Genomic DNA, 18,561 nt, shown 5'->3' on the forward strand with positions numbered 1-18,561 from the left:
ATATACTCAGCCATTTTCGATAAAAAGGGGCGACAAAATTGCATTTTAAAATCAGGAAATTGGCCATAACTTCGAAACGGAATAGTATTTTCCAAATTTTCTTTCAAAAGTAACAACTTCATATTATAACACATATTCTGTGAAAGTTTCGTTAAAAACCGCTGAATAGTTCTCGAGAAATCGCCTGCACAAAATTTTGTCAAAAAAAAGAATAATAATAATAATAATAATAATAATAATAATAAGAAACAATAGAATCACTATAAGGTCTTCCGTGAAGACGGAAGACCTTAATAATAAGAAACAGTAGAATCACTATAAGGTCTTCCGTGAAGACGGAAGACCTTAATAAGAAACAATAGAATCACTATAAGGTCTTCCGTGAAGACGGAAGACCTTAATAAGAAACAGTAGAATCACTAGAAGGTCTTCCGTGAAAACGGAAGACCTTAATAATAAGAAACCGAGTAAAAACAATATGTTCCCAAACTCCGTAACAAAGGTTACAACGAAAATGATGATGGGGAATGAAATCAACAATTTTCAAAGAGGCATCCTTGCTTATCATCAGCTATGGGATGGTCATTCCTCCATGGCACCTGATCCCACATCTGATTTTCTGAGTTCAAATACTTACTATACTCCTGAGTTTAATTGTTTAAATTTCCTTTGAGCTTGAATATTCTTCGTTATTTGCATATTCATGGTTTCACATAATCGTTTATATGCATCAAATTGTTATAAAATAGGGGACAGATGTCTAGTGCAATCCGTCAGATCATATGACGTGTTTAGTTAGATAAATTGCACAATGATTTAAAACAACATCTGTGCTCAATTAGATGTAATACTCTCCTTTGTTATTGTAGATTTCGATAAAATTCAGTAACCCTGTTTCGCTTTGCGTTCGTATATCTTACGGGCTTAAAAATTCAAAGGGAAATGGATATAAAGATGAAACCCCTTCCCAAATTGATTAACTATGTATTTCAAATAACGTTTCTATTTTTAGTTAGAATAGTAATTCATTAGTATAATATATATTTCAATGATCATGTGCATGCAAAATTGTACTAAAATCTAGACATTAATTTTTTTGGTAATATCTGGGTTGTCAATAATTAACCTCGTTTTCGAAATCATTCAAACATAGAGCATGCTCTAGTGTATTGAATCAACTGAGAAATATAAACTCCGTATGCAGGTGATGAAGGTAAGTAGTATAAGCATCCCCGATAGGGGAAGATTCTGATTGGCTGAGAGAAATCACGTGATCAGTTCTGATTGGTTGAGGGGATAGGTGGGTCAACTGAGTGCAGCCCCTGGGGGATAGGGGGGTCAAGGGAGTGCAGGTTTGGGGGTCTGGGGGGATAGGGGGGTCAACTCAGTACAGTCCCCCTGGGGGATAGGGGGGTCAATTGAGTGCAGTCCTAACCCTAACTAACCCTAACCCCCTAGCCCTATCTAACCCTACCCCCTTAGCCCTCTAACCCCATTTAACCCTAACCTATCCTATTCCCTAAATACGGTGGCGTTTACATTGTGTTTACATTATACACTATACGTTGGTACTACGTTTTGTTTATGCTAACTGCACAGGTAAAATACTTTGGGGCCGTGTGCAAAACATTTCAAGAATGTGATTATGATGTCACGCATTCATTCACAGTCTAGCTTCATTTTTTGAAAACCTCATTACCAAGAAACAAAACTGAAACTAACCCTATTTTCCCTTAACCCTATCCCCTAACCCTAACTATCCCTAATTTCCCCTTAGGCCTCTATCCCTAACCCCTTTTAGCCCTAACCTATCCTATCCCTTAAATACAGGGGGGCCCGCTTACACTGTGTTTACACTGTATATAGTTTTTCACTATACGCTGCTACTACGATTCACAACGTTGGTACTACGTTTTGTTTATGCTAACTATACAGGTAAAATACTTTGGGGCCGTGTGCAAAAACATTTCAAGAATGTCATTATAACGTCACGCATTCATTCACAGTCTAGACAGCCTAGCCTAAACCAGTTCAAACTGGTTTTTTTTTTACTGAAAACAATAACATTTAACACACATGGTTTATATACCTTTACTGTAAGGGCCCTGTGCATCAATACGTTTTACCTGCGTTTTCTTATATACCTGTTTGCATCCTCTATAAAGTGACGTGTGCAAAAAAAAAACAAAACTGAGGGTCGTGTGCAAAAGAAATATACCTTTTACCTGTGTTTTCTTAAATACCTGTTTGCACCCTCTATAAAGTGCCGTGTGCAAAAAGTACGATAAACTTACCTATGCATTGTGACGTCATTCACTGTATAAATACAATGTGATTATGACGTCACACTTTTTCATTTACAGTCTAGACAGCCTAGTCTAGCCAGCCTAACCAGTTTGAACTGAATTTTTTACTGAAAGACAATAACAAATAACACACAATACAAAAAACATGTGTATGTTATGTCTCTCAAGTTATAACACCAGGTCACTTTTTTAAAAAACTTAGAATTTCTTTTTAAATTTTTAAAACTTTTTTTAAAAAACTTATAAATTTTTTTAAACTTTTTTAAAATAACTTTAAATTTTTTTTTCTTATTAATTTTTTTTTTGGTAAACTCCCCTTATAGTTTTTAAGAAATAAAATAAAAAAAATCATGTAATACTACATCAGTGTTATGTTATTGTATGACTTCATCTTTTATACAGTCGGGTTCGGGGTTTCGGGCAGCCATGGCGAATTTCGGCAAGATTTTACCCCAGTGAAAAAGGCTTGTAATCCACAGTGTAGGTCGTTTAAAGTTGTTTCACATTGTTTATGATTGTGATTATGTTATCGCTCACCTATATGTTTAATGTCAGCTATGCTAAATAACCCATTTCTGTGTAATTTGAGAGAATGTTTTGACATGTGGTTAAAGCATGGCGTGCTATTCATGTTATCATTTAAAGTCGATCCTAAATAAATCTATCTTAAAAAATACATTTTACGAATGACATTTATTATGATTGATTAGAGTATAGGTATCCATATATAAGAGATATTATTTTGCATTACATTTAAACATGTTTTTCTGTCCTGTTTGTCTGTCAATTGTTGCTTTACTTCCTTTGTAAAATGAGGTTAAATTGAGTATCACTGAATATTGTATGCTTTTTTTTCAGGATCAGCTAAGATGTTGTTTCACTGGATTATTTGATTGGGCATATAATTGGATAATTCTGGTAAGTTTGTCTTTGTTTTGTTTACATTTCCTATGAAGGTCATCTTTGCATTTAATCATAATTATGTAAAGTTCTGTTTTGAATGTAAATGTACTGTTTTTATCCTCATTTCATGTGATTTACACTTGTACATGTATAACCTGCATGTAACTCAGAGTGCATTTAATATTTCTATGATGGGTCATTCTATGATTGAATTTAAATCAGAAAAATATTCAGTAAATTTTGGTAAAATACATGGTATCTTTTACATTTCTGTCCCTTTTGTCTGTAAATTATTGCTTTACTTACATTGTAAAATGAGGTTAATGGTGTATCACTGAATTGTATGATTTTTTCAGGATCAGCTGAGATGTTATTTCACTGGATTATTTAATGGATAGGCTTATTGGGCATATAGTTGGATATCTCTGGTAAGTTTGTCTTGTTTTTTAGATTGTTTACATTTCCTATGAAGGTCATCTTTGCATTTAAGCATGATTATATGGTTAATTTAATTACTGTGTAATACTTATGTGATCTGTTGTCTCTAACTTACATTCATATAAGCACACCCTTATTTAACCTAAAATATATCAAGGGATCTTCAGAATATTAATAAGTCCTTTTGTATAAATTATATGATTTAATTTCATAATTCATTATGTATGTTACCCATGGCCATGGAATTCAGACTTACTAAATGGTGATCAAGAGATATTAATTAGGAATCTAATAAGAGAAAAGGAAGAATTTACAAAAGATTAATCATAATAGTCATTTACTTTTGTTTTGATTCCAAATATGTGTGATATATGGTATACATTTAATTTCATTTTCACTTTTGTTTCTTGGTAATGAGCTTTTCAAAAAATGAAGGACTACATGTTGTACTGTGATTATGCTAAAAAAAAATAAAATATGTATTTTTCTGTATGCAGTACAGATAGGTATTAAACCAAAATTGAATCTGCTGTTAATAAAAAATCTTTTAGTGTCTAAATAATTAATTTGATAATCATTTTATTTGTAATATTGATACAGTAGTTGTGCTTGTTTATTATCTATAAATAACATGATGAACTTTTCTCATCTGGAGTTCAAGTTAAAAACAATTTTTGAGATTAAAATCAAATATTTTCATGAACTTTTTTTTGACATTGTACATGTTGTATTTAAACATGCATTGTTTCACACAGTACTCCATCATATTAACAAAATGCTTTTATTTCTACAGTCATCAACATGGAAGATATGTTTTGTTCCTTACCATCTATAATCCATTCTCTATGAAGTTCAGACTGTCTGCTCTTCCTTTGGAAATACACAGTTAGTCAACCAACATAGAAACACACAAAACTTGAAGGTAAAGTTTCAATGCAATTGTAATTTTTATTTATTTATTAATTTTACATATGCATGTTTATAATTTTGAATTGATATGTAAATGATATATTTAAATAAAAAGGGCTTGGTGGTCATGGTCATTTTTAAACTCTATTGATCTCCTTTAGAAGAAGAAGAAGAGCTCCATTTCAATATATATACAAAAATGCATGATCAAATTTTGAAACTAAAATGTATGAAAGTTTTCTTTGCCAAATGATAGTTAACAGCTGAAGATAGCATATCTATAGAATAAGTTAAATATGGCTAATTTGTAACCCCCCCCCCCCACTTCCTTAATATCATAGTTGGTAAAGATAGCAAGTTTTGACTCCAATTGCTGATGAATTCTGAATTTCCCATTTAATATTAACATTATATCACAGGGAAAGAATACTATAATGTAGCACATCAGGATGACCAGAAAAGAAATCTTAATGACCCTCTTAACTATGTATAAAGACTGTAACCTTATAACTGATGTAAGATAATCTGATTGTGTGGAATTAAAATTCCCTGGTGTTTCTACTACCCAAGATCTTCTTATGAGTGCATTGGACTGTTGTAAACCTTCTCCTGTTTATAAAAAATATACCTTGGAGCATGACACTTTATACATAAAAGGTACTTTCAATATCATTTCTATGAGTTTTTGTTCTTTCTTTTTAATAATCTAGTGTTATATCTCATTTAAACCCATTAATATGTATGCTTCCAAAATCTTAGATCTGTCTGTATATTTTTTTACAGCTCTTTGAACACAAATACCCTGATTCAATCTTTTGAGGTAAACATGATAGAGACATCATAGATGATTATCAGAGTGTGTATCACAATCTTAACCATAAGGTCAATTTAAATGGTCTAAGGCACAACAAATGAAAGTGAAAACTTTTTTTTTATTATTAGAATACATAATTTTGTAATAAACAAATACTGGAAAAGTTACTCTCATAATAAGCCTTAATGTCCTCCAAGAATTCAGTTTGGACTTCCTCCATTAATCCTTGTATCTTCTCCAATGGTTTTGTGGGCTAAAATTCATATGTCTTTAACAACATTTTTTTCTGACAACTGTTTTCTCTTATCATCTATAAACTTGACTTCTTCTCTAGTCAAAGGTCTTTCAGGGTAATCCAAGTAATTCTTACCCTCTTTTGGTAATAAATGGTTATATTCCTCATTGGCTTCTTCTGCAATCAAGGGTCTTTCTATGTAATCTCCGACATAATTAGGATCACCCTTCTCTGGACTTAATTGATTATATTCTTGTTGAGAAATGATCTCAATAGTGCCATCTTTTTTTATTTTAACTGGTATACCTCTGTCTATATCTTTCTCTGAAAGAACTCTCTTTCCAAACTGAATTTTACTCATTCCTTTACTCTTTTCTTTACTGGAGGTGTTACCCATGGTTAATATGAAAAAGTCAAAATCTTATGTTACAACTTGTATTTATACCCTTTTTGTCTATATTTAGAATTCCATCAAGCTTATATTATATAACAATTTTTTTTTCAACTAAGACTTTTTTTTAAATATTTTTCAGGATTCTCTAGTGAGGGCTTATGGAAATGATCTATGTCTACTCTCAGAATGGTGAAAGACTATCAGTTTATGCAAAGACTAACAGAATATCCTCTCTTGGAACACTGAAACAAGAAAATCAAACAGGAGATGGATGGAGGATTTAAGAAGCACATAGATAAATATAATTTCCAACGAATTTAACCAGTATTATCATAGACTGTGGTTTACAGGATGACAAAGTAACAGGATTGTATCTTTTTACTGTCAGACACTGACTATGGATAAGATGTACCCATTTATTAAACTGAGATCTAGTCAAATCAAGTACAATTGTATTGAAAATATGATTTTCTGATAGCATGAACTCTTTAAAAATTAATTCTCATAGACCTCAAAGTATCTGAATGTGACTTTTATTTTTACCAATTTCTATTGAAGACTGTTGTTATGTATGAGAAGTATACATTTAAACCTTTTATTTTTCATCTTATTTCTATAACCCCCTAGAAATTACACAGATATTTAGATGCTGGATTTAATATTATCATTTAACTTTCCTGGAATGGTAAATATATTTTGTTTGTGTATGTATCATTTTTTAATTTTGAATTTAAAATTGGTCTCAATAAGACCTCCAATAAAGAAGCAAGTGTCCCATAATCTGTGGTTTAATAATATCTTGAATATCTTTTATCATATCATATTCATCATACTAATTACATATTGAATGTTTGTAGGAATACACTTTGTTGTTAAGGACACTTTGTCAAGGTCAAAGCATAAGATTATTGAGATGACTTCTTTGACAATAATTTGTAACTTACAAACTTCACATCATAAGCACACAGACGAAGAATCAATAAGATATTTTCTATAGATTTTTTGGATCATTTACTCCTGGGTAAAAGTTAGTTACTAACTGAGATTACTGATTTGAATCCTGTAATGCAATGACTTAAACATTGTGTGATAACTTATAGACTTTATAAAAATTAGGTGCAAATTCTTAGGAAAGGATTGAAATGTAAATCATATGCACTATGTTCAAGGGTGTTTATATGACTATTACTATGTAATACCTTAGAATTCTGTAAAAATTTATTATCACTGCATAGAATAAAGACTGGTTGGAATAATTTATGTTTTGAAATAAGGTTTAGGGAAAAAAGTCAAGAATGTGGATATGACTTTTATTCAAATGGTGCAGTACAGCAACTCTGGTGATTTACATACCTTCAGTCATAAATACATGTAGATAGGTATTTGGAAGACTCCTTTAGATTTTGAAATTTTTAATTCAAAAGTATAGATTTTTTTTTTAAGTTTGAAAGATTTAAAATGGCAGCATATCATTTGCTTGTGAATTAAAAAAATAAATCCAAACATATACATCTTTGAATGATAATTGTAGCATTTTATCAATTCCTGGACTTCGGTCTTGATATCATCCTTTAATGTCCTTAAAATTTTAATGACTGTCTTTTAGTTTTAGTTGAATTAGTTTCTTTTCTACATATGAAAATGACATCATCCAAAGAAGTTCTTTATCTGCATGTTATATGAAGAAGACAATTTTCATCACAGTGAAAGAGATTGATTTGTTAAACATAATGCATTGATGCACAAATATACTTTTAGATTTTTAATAGCTAGGGTTCATATTTCTTAATATGGAATGCTAAGTACTGTTGATTTCAAATTTTTGTGAACAAAGACATACTAGTAGAAAAAAATGTACATGATGTGTTAGAAAAGCATGTGTAAACCTGATGACTTTATAATTGCTGATTAAATCAATTATGACTTTCATATTTGTTTCAATGTAAACATTTCTAAGTAGGGCACACATCAGAAACTCTTAAAATTCTGAGTATCAGGGTTTAACACAACATTTCTAAATGATTTTTGGACGCTTTTTATGTATCAAAAAAAAGAAAAAGACAAAACAGAATGTTTGTTCACAGATGTTCCAATGGAAAACAACCACAAAGAAATGATTTGATATGTTCTTTATGTGATTCATGTAAAATGTATTTTTAAATTGTACCCTAACATTTATCTTTTGCATAAATACATTTTTTTTTGTGGAGAATTTCTCATAACTTTGAAAAAAGTAGTCTTATTGTATAATATGGTTAACTTTAAATTTTGTAGACTTTAAAGTTGTACATGATGTGTTACACATCTTACATATGTAACCATTTCATTTCAAGGCATTCAGCATATATTGTGGTTTTGTCCTAAATTTGTTTGTTCATGTATTCAATAATTTGAGAATACTCAACTCAAATTAGGTAATGCATGAGAGAATATGCAAGAAAATCAGGTTTAAGAAATGATTTTTACTATTTATAAGGGGTTAGTCTATATATTGAATCTATAAGTACATTTAGTCTATACACTTAAGGTATTTGTTAATGAAATAAACTTGCATTTGAGCATTTTAAGACAATTGTAAACATTACTTGAACCAGTTTTAAAAATGATTAGATTCACTGTTAGCATGTAATTCCTTATAAAATAAATGAGAAAACAATCAATTTTATTTGAGTCAGTTTTTTTTTAATGTAAATAAGAAGCATTGGAAATTGGGAATATTTCACAAAGTTGATTGAGCATAATTCTCACTAGGACAGTAGGTGTATAATGATTTAAGCATTAAAGAAACCATTTCATATTTCAATATACAAACCATGTTTAGTCATGCAGTATATAGTTTACACTTGCCAAAAAATAAATGGTATCTCTATTTAGGGTCAATCCAAAGGTCAAGAAGAAATGAAAAAAAAAAATCTCTTCATGTATCAAACATGTAGGTATTATTGCAATAAATTCACTGTATTCATTTTTTGTCCTCTTTCTATGTATGAAAAGCTCCGATTTAGGCAATCAAAATACAAAAAAGCCAATGATATATGTCAAATGATGAAGGTGTACACCATAAATTAACATAGACAGAGAATTCTGAGTTTCCCTCAAATATGGTCGCCAAGTGATGTGAAATAAAAACAAAATGTGGATTCATCTATTAGGATTGAGACTTGTACATATCATGAATGATGGGTACGATGACATTAAGAATGACATGAAAGAAATAAGTTTGATTCAATTATATAAACAGTTCTTAATCCATACAGTCAAAATGGAGGGCATATATTTTTCTTTATAGGCATAAAGTAACAAACACTCACCCAATCCATCAAAATTTTACTTTTTGAAGAAAAGGAACCCTACTTACTTTGTTGAGTTGACATTCAAATTTTTTGTTTGACAGGTAGACTAATGGTTTCTGACTAGTATAATGAGAACTTTTTATTTAAGAGTCATCAGATTGTTCTGATATTTTGGTTAAGATATCTGCATGACATCAATTAATTTGTTCATACAAAGGGATAAAAGCTTTTCCAGGTTTCCTCTTTACTCAGATTAGATTGTGTCTTGCTAATATATCCAGCATATAAGATACTCATCAAAGTCAAACAAAGGTAAACAAATGACCTTATTAAGTTTTTAGTCAAAAGGTCAAAGAGATGTGGACATCTTGTTTAATTGGACAATTGTTAAGTTACTATTCATCAAACTTCATGGATAGGTTAATTAAACAAACTTCATATATTTTGATTTTCAGGTCAAAGATCAGTACAATTTTTGCTATACCATTGTTGTCCATGAATATCTTAACACCTCTATTAACTTTTCAGGTTTAAGGTCAATGTATTCCTGCTACAGTAAAACTTCATTATAAGGATCTCATAGTGATATTCTTTATTTGTAAAGAATTAGGTAATTACAAAATCTCCACTCTTTCTATAATATGTCACTGAATGTGCTTCTTTATTTTAGAGAGTTTTACAAGCAAATCATATACTGACTTTCAATCCTTCAAAAATACAATTTATATTGAATCTTGAGATTCAGACTTTCAGACTTTTAGGCTTTCAGACTCTCAGGCTTTCAATCTTTAAAAACTTTCAAGCTTGAGGACTGAGTATTTTAATATTTGTTTTGTTAGTCTGGTCTTTTATGTCATTATGATTAATCCTTAGTAATTCAAACTTTTCATGTTTGTAAAACCAGAGTGTGAAAGTACAATGTTTGTGTAATCTTCTTAATATTTATCTAAAATTACTGCTTTTAATACAGTCAAATATAATTTGTGATAATCAGAATTTCCAAATTGCCTGACCTGTACATATTTAAAGTTTCAATATCATACACTCTTGAATATCCTTAAATATCAATATATTGCTTAAGCATTTGCTATCAACCATACACTTGTTAACCTAAGGAAGGCTCTTACAATTAGTTAAACTCATGGAATTCTTCAAGCAATTTTGTTTTAAAGGATGCTAAAGAGGAAAGACCCATAAATTTCCCAGAAGTAATAATTTTTAAAACTATATAACATTAAATTAAGGAACATTTTTATAAAGGAAAAGGGTTCTTCAAATGTTCCCCAATTTAATGTGGATATATAGTTTTAAAAATTATTACTTCTGGGAAATTTATGGGTCTTTTGTCTTTAGCATCCTTTAAAACCAAATTGCTTGAAGAATTCCATGAGTTTAACTTATTGTAGGAGCCTTCCTTAGGTTAACAAGTGTATGGTTGATAGCAAATGCTTAAGCAATATATTGATATTTAAGGATATTCAAGAGTGTATGATATTGAAACTTTAAATATGTACAGGTCAGGCAATTTGGAAATTCTGATCATCACAAATTATATTTGACTGTATTAAAAGCAGTAATTTTAGATAAATATTAAGAAGATTACACAAACACTGTACTTTCACACTCTGGTTTTACAAACATGAAAAGTTTGAATTACTAAGGATTAATCATAATGACATAAAAGACAAGACTAACAAAATAAATATTAAAATACTCAGTCCTCAAGCTTGAAAGTTTTTAAAGATTGAAAGCCTGAGAGTCTGAAAGCCTAAAAGTCTGAAAGTCTGAATCTCAAGATTCAATATAAATTGTATTTTGAAGGATTGAAAGTCAGTATACGATTTGCTTGTAAAACTCTCTAAAATAAAGAAGCACATTCAGTGACATATTATAGAAAGAGTGGAGATTTTATAATTACCTAATTCTTTACAAATAAAGAATATCACTATGAGATCCTTATAATGAAGTTTTACTGTAGCAGGAATACATTGACCTTAAACCTGAAAAGTCAATAGAGGTGTTAAGATATTCATGGACAACAATGGTATAGCAAAAATTGTACTGATCTTTGACCTGAAAATCAAAATATATGAAGTTTGTTTAATTAATATATCCATGAAGTTTGATGAATAGTAACTTAACAATTGTCCAATTAAACAAGATGTTCACATCTCTTTGACCTTTTGACTAAAAACTTAATAAGGTCATTTATTTACCTTTGTTTGACTTTGATGAGTATCTTATATGCTGGATATATTAGCAAGACATAATCTAATCTGAGTAAAGAGGAAACCTGGAAAAGCTTTTATCCCTTTGTATGAACAAATTAATTGATGTCATGCAGATATCTTAACCAAAATATCAGAACAATCTGATGACTCTTAAATAAAAAGTTCTCATTATACTAGTCAGAAACCATTAGTCTACCTGTCAAACAAAAAATTTGAATGTCAACTCAACAAAGTAAGTAGGGTTCCTTTTCTTCAAAAAGTAAAATTTTGATGGATTGGGTGAGTGTTTGTTACTTTATGCCTATAAAGAAAAATATATGCCCTCCATTTTGACTGTATGGATTAAGAACTGTTTATATAATTGAATCAAACTTATTTCTTTCATGTCATTCTTAATGTCATAGTACCCATCATTCATAATATGTACAAGTCTCAATCCTAATAGATGAATCCACATTTTGTTTTTATTACACATCACTTGGCGACCATATTTGAGGGAAACTCAGAATTCTCTGTCTATGTTAATTTATGATGTACACCTTCATCATTTGACATAAATCATTGGCTTTTTGTATTTTGATTGCCTAAATCGGAGCTTTTCATACATAGAAAGAGGACAAAAAATGAATACAGTGAATTTATTGCAATAATACCTACATGTTTGATACATGAAGAGAATTTTTTTTTTCATTTCTTCTTGACCTTTGGATTGACCCTGAATAGAGATACCATTTATTTTTTGGCAAGTGTAAAGTATATACTGCATGACTAAACATGGTTTGTATATTGAAATATGAAATGGTTTCTTTAATGCTTAAATCAAAATACTCCTACTGTCCTAGTGAGAATTATGCTCAATCAACTTTGTGAAATATTCCCAATTTCCAATGCTTCTTATTTACATTAAAAAAAAAACTGACTCAAATAAAATTGTTTGTTTTCTCATTTATTTTACAAGGAATTACATGCTAACAGTGAATCTAATTATTTTTAAAACTGGTTAAAGTAATGTTTACAATTGTCTTAAAATGCTCAAATGCAAGTTTATTTCATTAACAAATACCTTAAGTGTATAGACTAAATGTACTTATAGATTCAATATATAGACTAACCCCTTATAAATAGTAAAAATAATTTCTTAAACCTGATTTTCTTGCATATTCTCTCATGCATTACCTAATTTGAGTTGAGTATTCTCAAATTATTGAATACATGAACAAACAAATTTAGGACAAAACCACAATATATGCTGAATGCCTTGAAATGAAATGGTTACATATGTAAGATGTGTAACACATCATGTACAACTTTAAAGTCTACAAAATTTAAAGTTAACCATATTATACAATAAGACTACTTTTTTCAAAGTTATGAGAAATTCTCCACAAAAAAAATGTATTTATTCAAAAGATAAATGTTAGGGTACAATTTAAAAATACATTTTACATGAATCACATAAAGAACATATCAAATCATTTCTTTGTGGTTGTTTTCCATTGGAACATCTGTGAACAAACATTCTGTTTTGTCTTTTTTTTTGATACATAAAAAGCGTCCAAAAATCATTTAGAAATGTTGTGTTAAACCCTGATACTCAGAATTTTAAGAGTTTCTGATGTGTGCCCTACTTAGAAATGTTTACATTGAAACAAAGATGAAACTCATAATTGATTTAATCAGCAATTATAAAGTCATCAGGTTTACACATGCTTTTCTAACACATCATGTACATTTTTTTTTCTACTAGTATGTCTTTGTTCACAAAAAATTGAAATCAACAGTACTTAGCATTCCATATTAAGAAATATGAACCCTAGCTATTAAAAATCTAAAAGTATATTTGTGCATCAATGCATTATGTTTAACAAATCAATCTCTTTCACTGTGATGAAAATTGTCTTCTTCATATAACATGCAGATAAAGAACTTCTTTGGATGATGTCATTTTCATATGTAGAAAAGAAACTAATTCAACTAAAACTAAAAGACAGTCCTTCAAATTTTAAGGACATTAAAGGATGATATCAAGACAGAAGTCCAGGAATTGCTAAAACTCTACAATTATCATTCAAAGATGTATATGTTTGGATTTATTATTTAATTCACAAGCAAATGATATGCTGCCATTTTAAATCTTTCAAACTTAAAAAAAAAATCTATACTTTTGAATTAAAAATTTCAAAATCTAAAGGAGTCTTCCAAATACCTATCTACATGTATTTATGACTGAAGGTATGTAAATCACCAGAGTTGCTGTACTGCACCATTTGAATAAAAGTCATATCCACATTCTTGACTTTTTTCCCTAAACCTTATTTCAAAACATAAATTATTCCAACCAGTCTTTATTCTATGCAGTGATAATAAATTTTTACAGAATTCTAAGGTATTACATAGTAATAGTCATATAAACACCCTTGAACATAGTGCATATGATTTACATTTCAATCCTTTCCTAAGAATTTGCACCTAATTTTTATAAAGTCTATAAGTTATCACACAATGTTTAAGTCATTGCATTACAGGATTCAAATCAGTAATCTCAGTTAGTAACTAACTTTTACCCAGGAGTAAATGATCCAAAAAATCTATAGAAAATATCTTATTGATTCTTCGTCTGTGTGCTTATGATGTGAAGTTTGTAAGTTACAAATTATTGTCAAAGAAGTCATCTCAATAATCTTATGCTTTGACCTTGACAAAGTGTCCTTAACAACAAAGTGTATTCCTACAAACATTCAATATGTAATTAGTATGATGAATATGATATGATAAAAGATATTCAAGATATTATTAAACCACAGATTATGGGACACTTGCTTCTTTATTGGAGGTCTTATTGAGACCAATTTTAAATTCAAAATTAAAAAATGATACATACACAAACAAAATATATTTACCATTCCAGGAAAGTTAAATGATAATATTAAATCCAGCATCTAAATATCTGTGTAATTTCTAGGGGGTTATAGAAATAAGATGAAAAATAAAAGGTTTAAATGTATACTTCTCATACATAACAACTGTCATCAACATGAATTGGTAAAAATAAAAGTTACATTTAGATACTTTAAAGTTGGTGAGAATAAATTTTTAAAGAGTTCATGCTATCAGAAAATCATATTTTCAATACAATTGTACTTGATTTGACTAGATCTCAGTTTAATAAATGGGTACATCTTATCCATAGTCAGTGTCTGACAGTAAAAAGATACAATCCTGTTACTTTGTCATTCTGTAAACCACAGTCTATGATAATACTGGTTAAATTCGTTGGAAATTATATTTATCTATGTGCTTCTTAAATCCTCCATCCATCTCCTGTTTGATTTTCTTGTTTCAGTGTTCCAAGAGAGGATATTCTGTTTGTCTTTGCATAAACTGATAGTCTTTCACCATTCTGAGAGTAGACATAGATCATTTCCATAAGCCCTCACTAGAGAATCCTGAAAAATATAAAAAAAGTCTTAGTTGAAAAAAAAAATTGTTATATAATATAAGCTTGATGGAATTCTAAATATAGACAAAAAGGGTATAAATACAAGTTGTAACATAAGATTTTGACTTTTTCATATTAACCATGGGTAACACCTCCAGTAAAGAAAAGAGTAAAGGAATGAGTAAAATTTAGTTTGGAAAGAGAGTTCTTTCAGAGAAAGATATAGACAGAGGTATACCAGTTAAAATAAAAAAAGATGGCACTATTGAGATCATTTCTCAACAAGAATATAATCAATTAAGTCCAGAGAAGGGTGATCCTAATGATGTCGGAGATTACATAGAAAGACCCTTGATTGCAGAAGAAGCCAATGAGGAATATAACCATTTATTACCAAAAGAGGGTAAGAATTACTTGGATTACCCTGAAAGACCTTTGACTAGAGAAGAAGTCAAGTTTATAGATGATAAGAGAAAACAGTTGTCAGAAAAAAATGTTGTTAAAGACATATGAATTTTAGCCCACAAAACCATTGGAGAAGATACAAGGATTAATGGAGGAAGTCCAAACTGAATTCTTGGAGGACATTAAGGCTTATTATGAGAGTAACTTTTCCAGTATTTGTTTATTACAAAATTATGTATTCTAATAAAAAAAAAGTTTTCACTTTCATTTGTTGTGCCTTAGACCATTCAAATTGACCTTATGGTTAAGATTGTGATACACACTCTGATAATCATCTATGATGTCTCTATCATGTTTACCTCAAAAGATTGAATCAGGGTATTTGTGTTCAAAGAGCTGAAAAAAACTATACAGACAGATCTAAGATTTTGGAAGCATACATATTAATGGGTTTAAATGAGATATAACACTAGATTATTAAAAAGAATGAACAAAAACTCATAGAAATGATATTGAAAGTACCTTTTATGTATAAAGTGTCATGCTCCAAGGTATATTTTTTTATAAACAGGAGAAGGTTTACAACAGTCCAATGCACTCATAAGAAGATCTTGGGTAGTAGAAACACCAGGGAATTTTAATTCCACACAATCAGATTATCTTACATCAGTTATAAGGTTACAGTCTTTATATATAGTTAAGAGGGTCATTAAGATTTCTTTTCTTGTCATCTTGATGTGCTACATTATAGTATTCTTTCCCTGTGATATAATGTTAATATTAAATGGGAAATTCAGAATTCATCAGCAATTGGAGTCAAAACTTGCTATCTTTACCAACTATGATATTAAGGAAGCTGGGGGGGGGGGGTTACAAATTAGCCATATTTAACTTATTCTATAGATATGCTATCTTCAGCTGTTAACTATCATTTGGCAAAGAAAACTTTCATACATTTTAGTTTCAAAATTTGATCATGCATTTTTGTATATATATTGAAATGGAGCTCTTCTTCTTCTTCTAAAGGAGATCAATAGAGTTTAAAAATGACCATGACCACCAAGCCCTTTTTATTTAAATATATCATTTACATATCAATTCAAAATTATAAACATGCATATGTAAAATTAATAAATAAATAAAAATTACAATTGCATTGAAACTTTACCTTCAAGTTTTGTGTGTTTCTATGTTGGTTGACTAACTGTGTATTTCCAAAGGAAGAGCAGACAGTCTGAACTTCATAGAGAATGGATTATAGATGGTAAGGAACAAAACATATCTTCCATGTTGATGACTGTAGAAATAAAAGCATTTTGTTAATATGATGGAGTACTGTGTGAAACAATGCATGTTTAAATACAACATGTACAATGTCAAAAAAAAGTTCATGAAAATATATGATTTTAATCTCAAAAATTGTTTTTAACTTTAACTCCAGATGAGAAAAGTTCATCATGTTATTTATAGATAATAAACAAGCACAACTACTGTATCAATATTACAAATAAAATGATTATCAAATTAATTATTTAGACACTAAAAGATCTTTTATTAACAGCAGATTCAATTTTGGTTTAATACCTATCTGTACTGCATACAGAAAAATACATATTTTATTTTTTTTAGCATAATCACAGTACAACATGTAGTCCTTCATTTTTTGAAAAGCTCATTACCAAAAGTGAAAATGAAATTAAATGTATACCATATATCACACATATTTGGAATCAAAACAAAAGTAAATGACTATTATGATTAATCTTTTGTAAATTCTTCCTTTTCTCTTATTAGATTCCTAATTAATATCTCTTTGATCACCATTTAGTAAGTCTGAATTCCATGGCCATGGGTAACATACATAATGAATTATGTAATTAAATCATATAATTTATACAAAAGGACTTATTAATATTCTGAAGATCCCTTGATATATTTTAGGTTAAAAAAGGGTGTGCTTATATGAATGTAAGTTAGAGACAACAGATCACATAAGTATTACACAGTAATTAAATTAACCATATAATCATGCTTAAATGCAAAGATGACCTTCATAGGAAATGTAAACAATCTAAAAAACAAGACAAACTTACCAGAGATATCCAACTATATGCCCAATAAGCCTATCCATTAAATAATCCAGTGAAATAACATCTCAGCTGATCCTGAAAAAATCATACAATTCAGTGATACACAATTAACCTCATTTTACAATGTAAGTTAAGCAATAATTTACAGACAAAAGGGACAGAAATGTAAAAGATACCAGATGTATTTTACCAAAATTTACTGAATATTTTTCTGATTTAAATTCAATCATAGAATGACCCATCATAGAAATATTGAATGCACTCTGAGTTACATCCCGGTTATACATGTACAAGTGTAAATCACATGAAATGAGGATAAAAACAGTACATTTACATTCAAAACAGAACTTTACATAATTATGATTAAATGCAAAGATGACCTTCATAGGAAATGTAAACAAAACAAAGACAAACTTACCAGAATTATCCAATTATATGCCCAATCAAATAATCCAGTGAAACAACATCTTAGCTGATCCTGAAAAAAAGCATACAATATTCAGTGATACTCAATTTAACCTCATTTTACAAAGGAAGTAAAGCAACAATTGACAGACAAAAGGGACAGAAAAACATGTTTAAATGTAATGCAAAATAATATCTCTTATATATGGATACCTATACTCTAATCAATCATATTAAATGTCATTCGTAAAATGTATTTTTTAAGATAGATTTATTTAGGATCGACCTTAAATGATAACATGAATAGCACGCAATACTTTAACCACATGTCAAAACATTCTCTCAAATTACACAGAAATGGGTTATTTAGCATAGCTGACATTAAACATATAGGTGAGCGATAACATAATCACAATCATAAACAATGTGAAACAACTTTAAACGACCTACACTGTGGATTACAAGCCTTTTTCACTGGGGTAAAATCTTGCCGAAATTCGCCATGGCTGCCCGAAACCCCGAACCCGACTGTATAAAAGATGAAGTCATACAATAACATAACACTGATGTAGTATTACATGATTTTTTTATTTTATTTCTTAAAAACTATAAGGGGAGTTTACCAAAAAAAAAAATTAATAAGAAAAAAAAATTAAAGTTATTTTAAAAAAGTTTTAAAAAATTTATAAGTTTTTTAAA

The 18,561-nt window shown here is 29.4% G+C and overlaps 2 long non-coding RNA genes across 2 annotated transcripts; one reads left to right on the forward strand and one right to left on the reverse strand.

Moving 5' to 3' along the window:
- Positions 1-2,478: 2,478 nt before the first annotated feature.
- Positions 2,479-8,586, forward strand: LOC134275515 (uncharacterized). Its single transcript, XR_009993836.1, has 5 exons — positions 2,479-2,786; positions 3,165-3,224; positions 3,566-3,637; positions 4,441-4,569; positions 6,139-8,586. It is a non-coding gene; the product is annotated as an uncharacterized LOC134275515 (long non-coding RNA).
- Positions 8,587-14,591: 6,005 nt separating this feature from the next.
- LOC134275514 (uncharacterized) lies at positions 14,592-17,576 on the reverse strand. The gene is made up of 3 exons (XR_009993835.1): positions 17,461-17,576; positions 16,536-16,664; positions 14,592-14,969 (listed from the first exon to the last, which is right to left on the reverse strand). It is a non-coding gene; the product is annotated as an uncharacterized LOC134275514 (long non-coding RNA).
- Between the last annotated feature and the right edge of the window lie 985 nt (positions 17,577-18,561).

This window comes from Saccostrea cucullata, unplaced genomic scaffold, assembly GCF_032062105.1.
Source record: "Saccostrea cucullata isolate Sc308-1 unplaced genomic scaffold, CSIRO_AGI_Scuc_v1 ctg7179, whole genome shotgun sequence".
Taxonomy (NCBI): domain Eukaryota; kingdom Metazoa; phylum Mollusca; class Bivalvia; order Ostreida; family Ostreidae; genus Saccostrea; species Saccostrea cuccullata.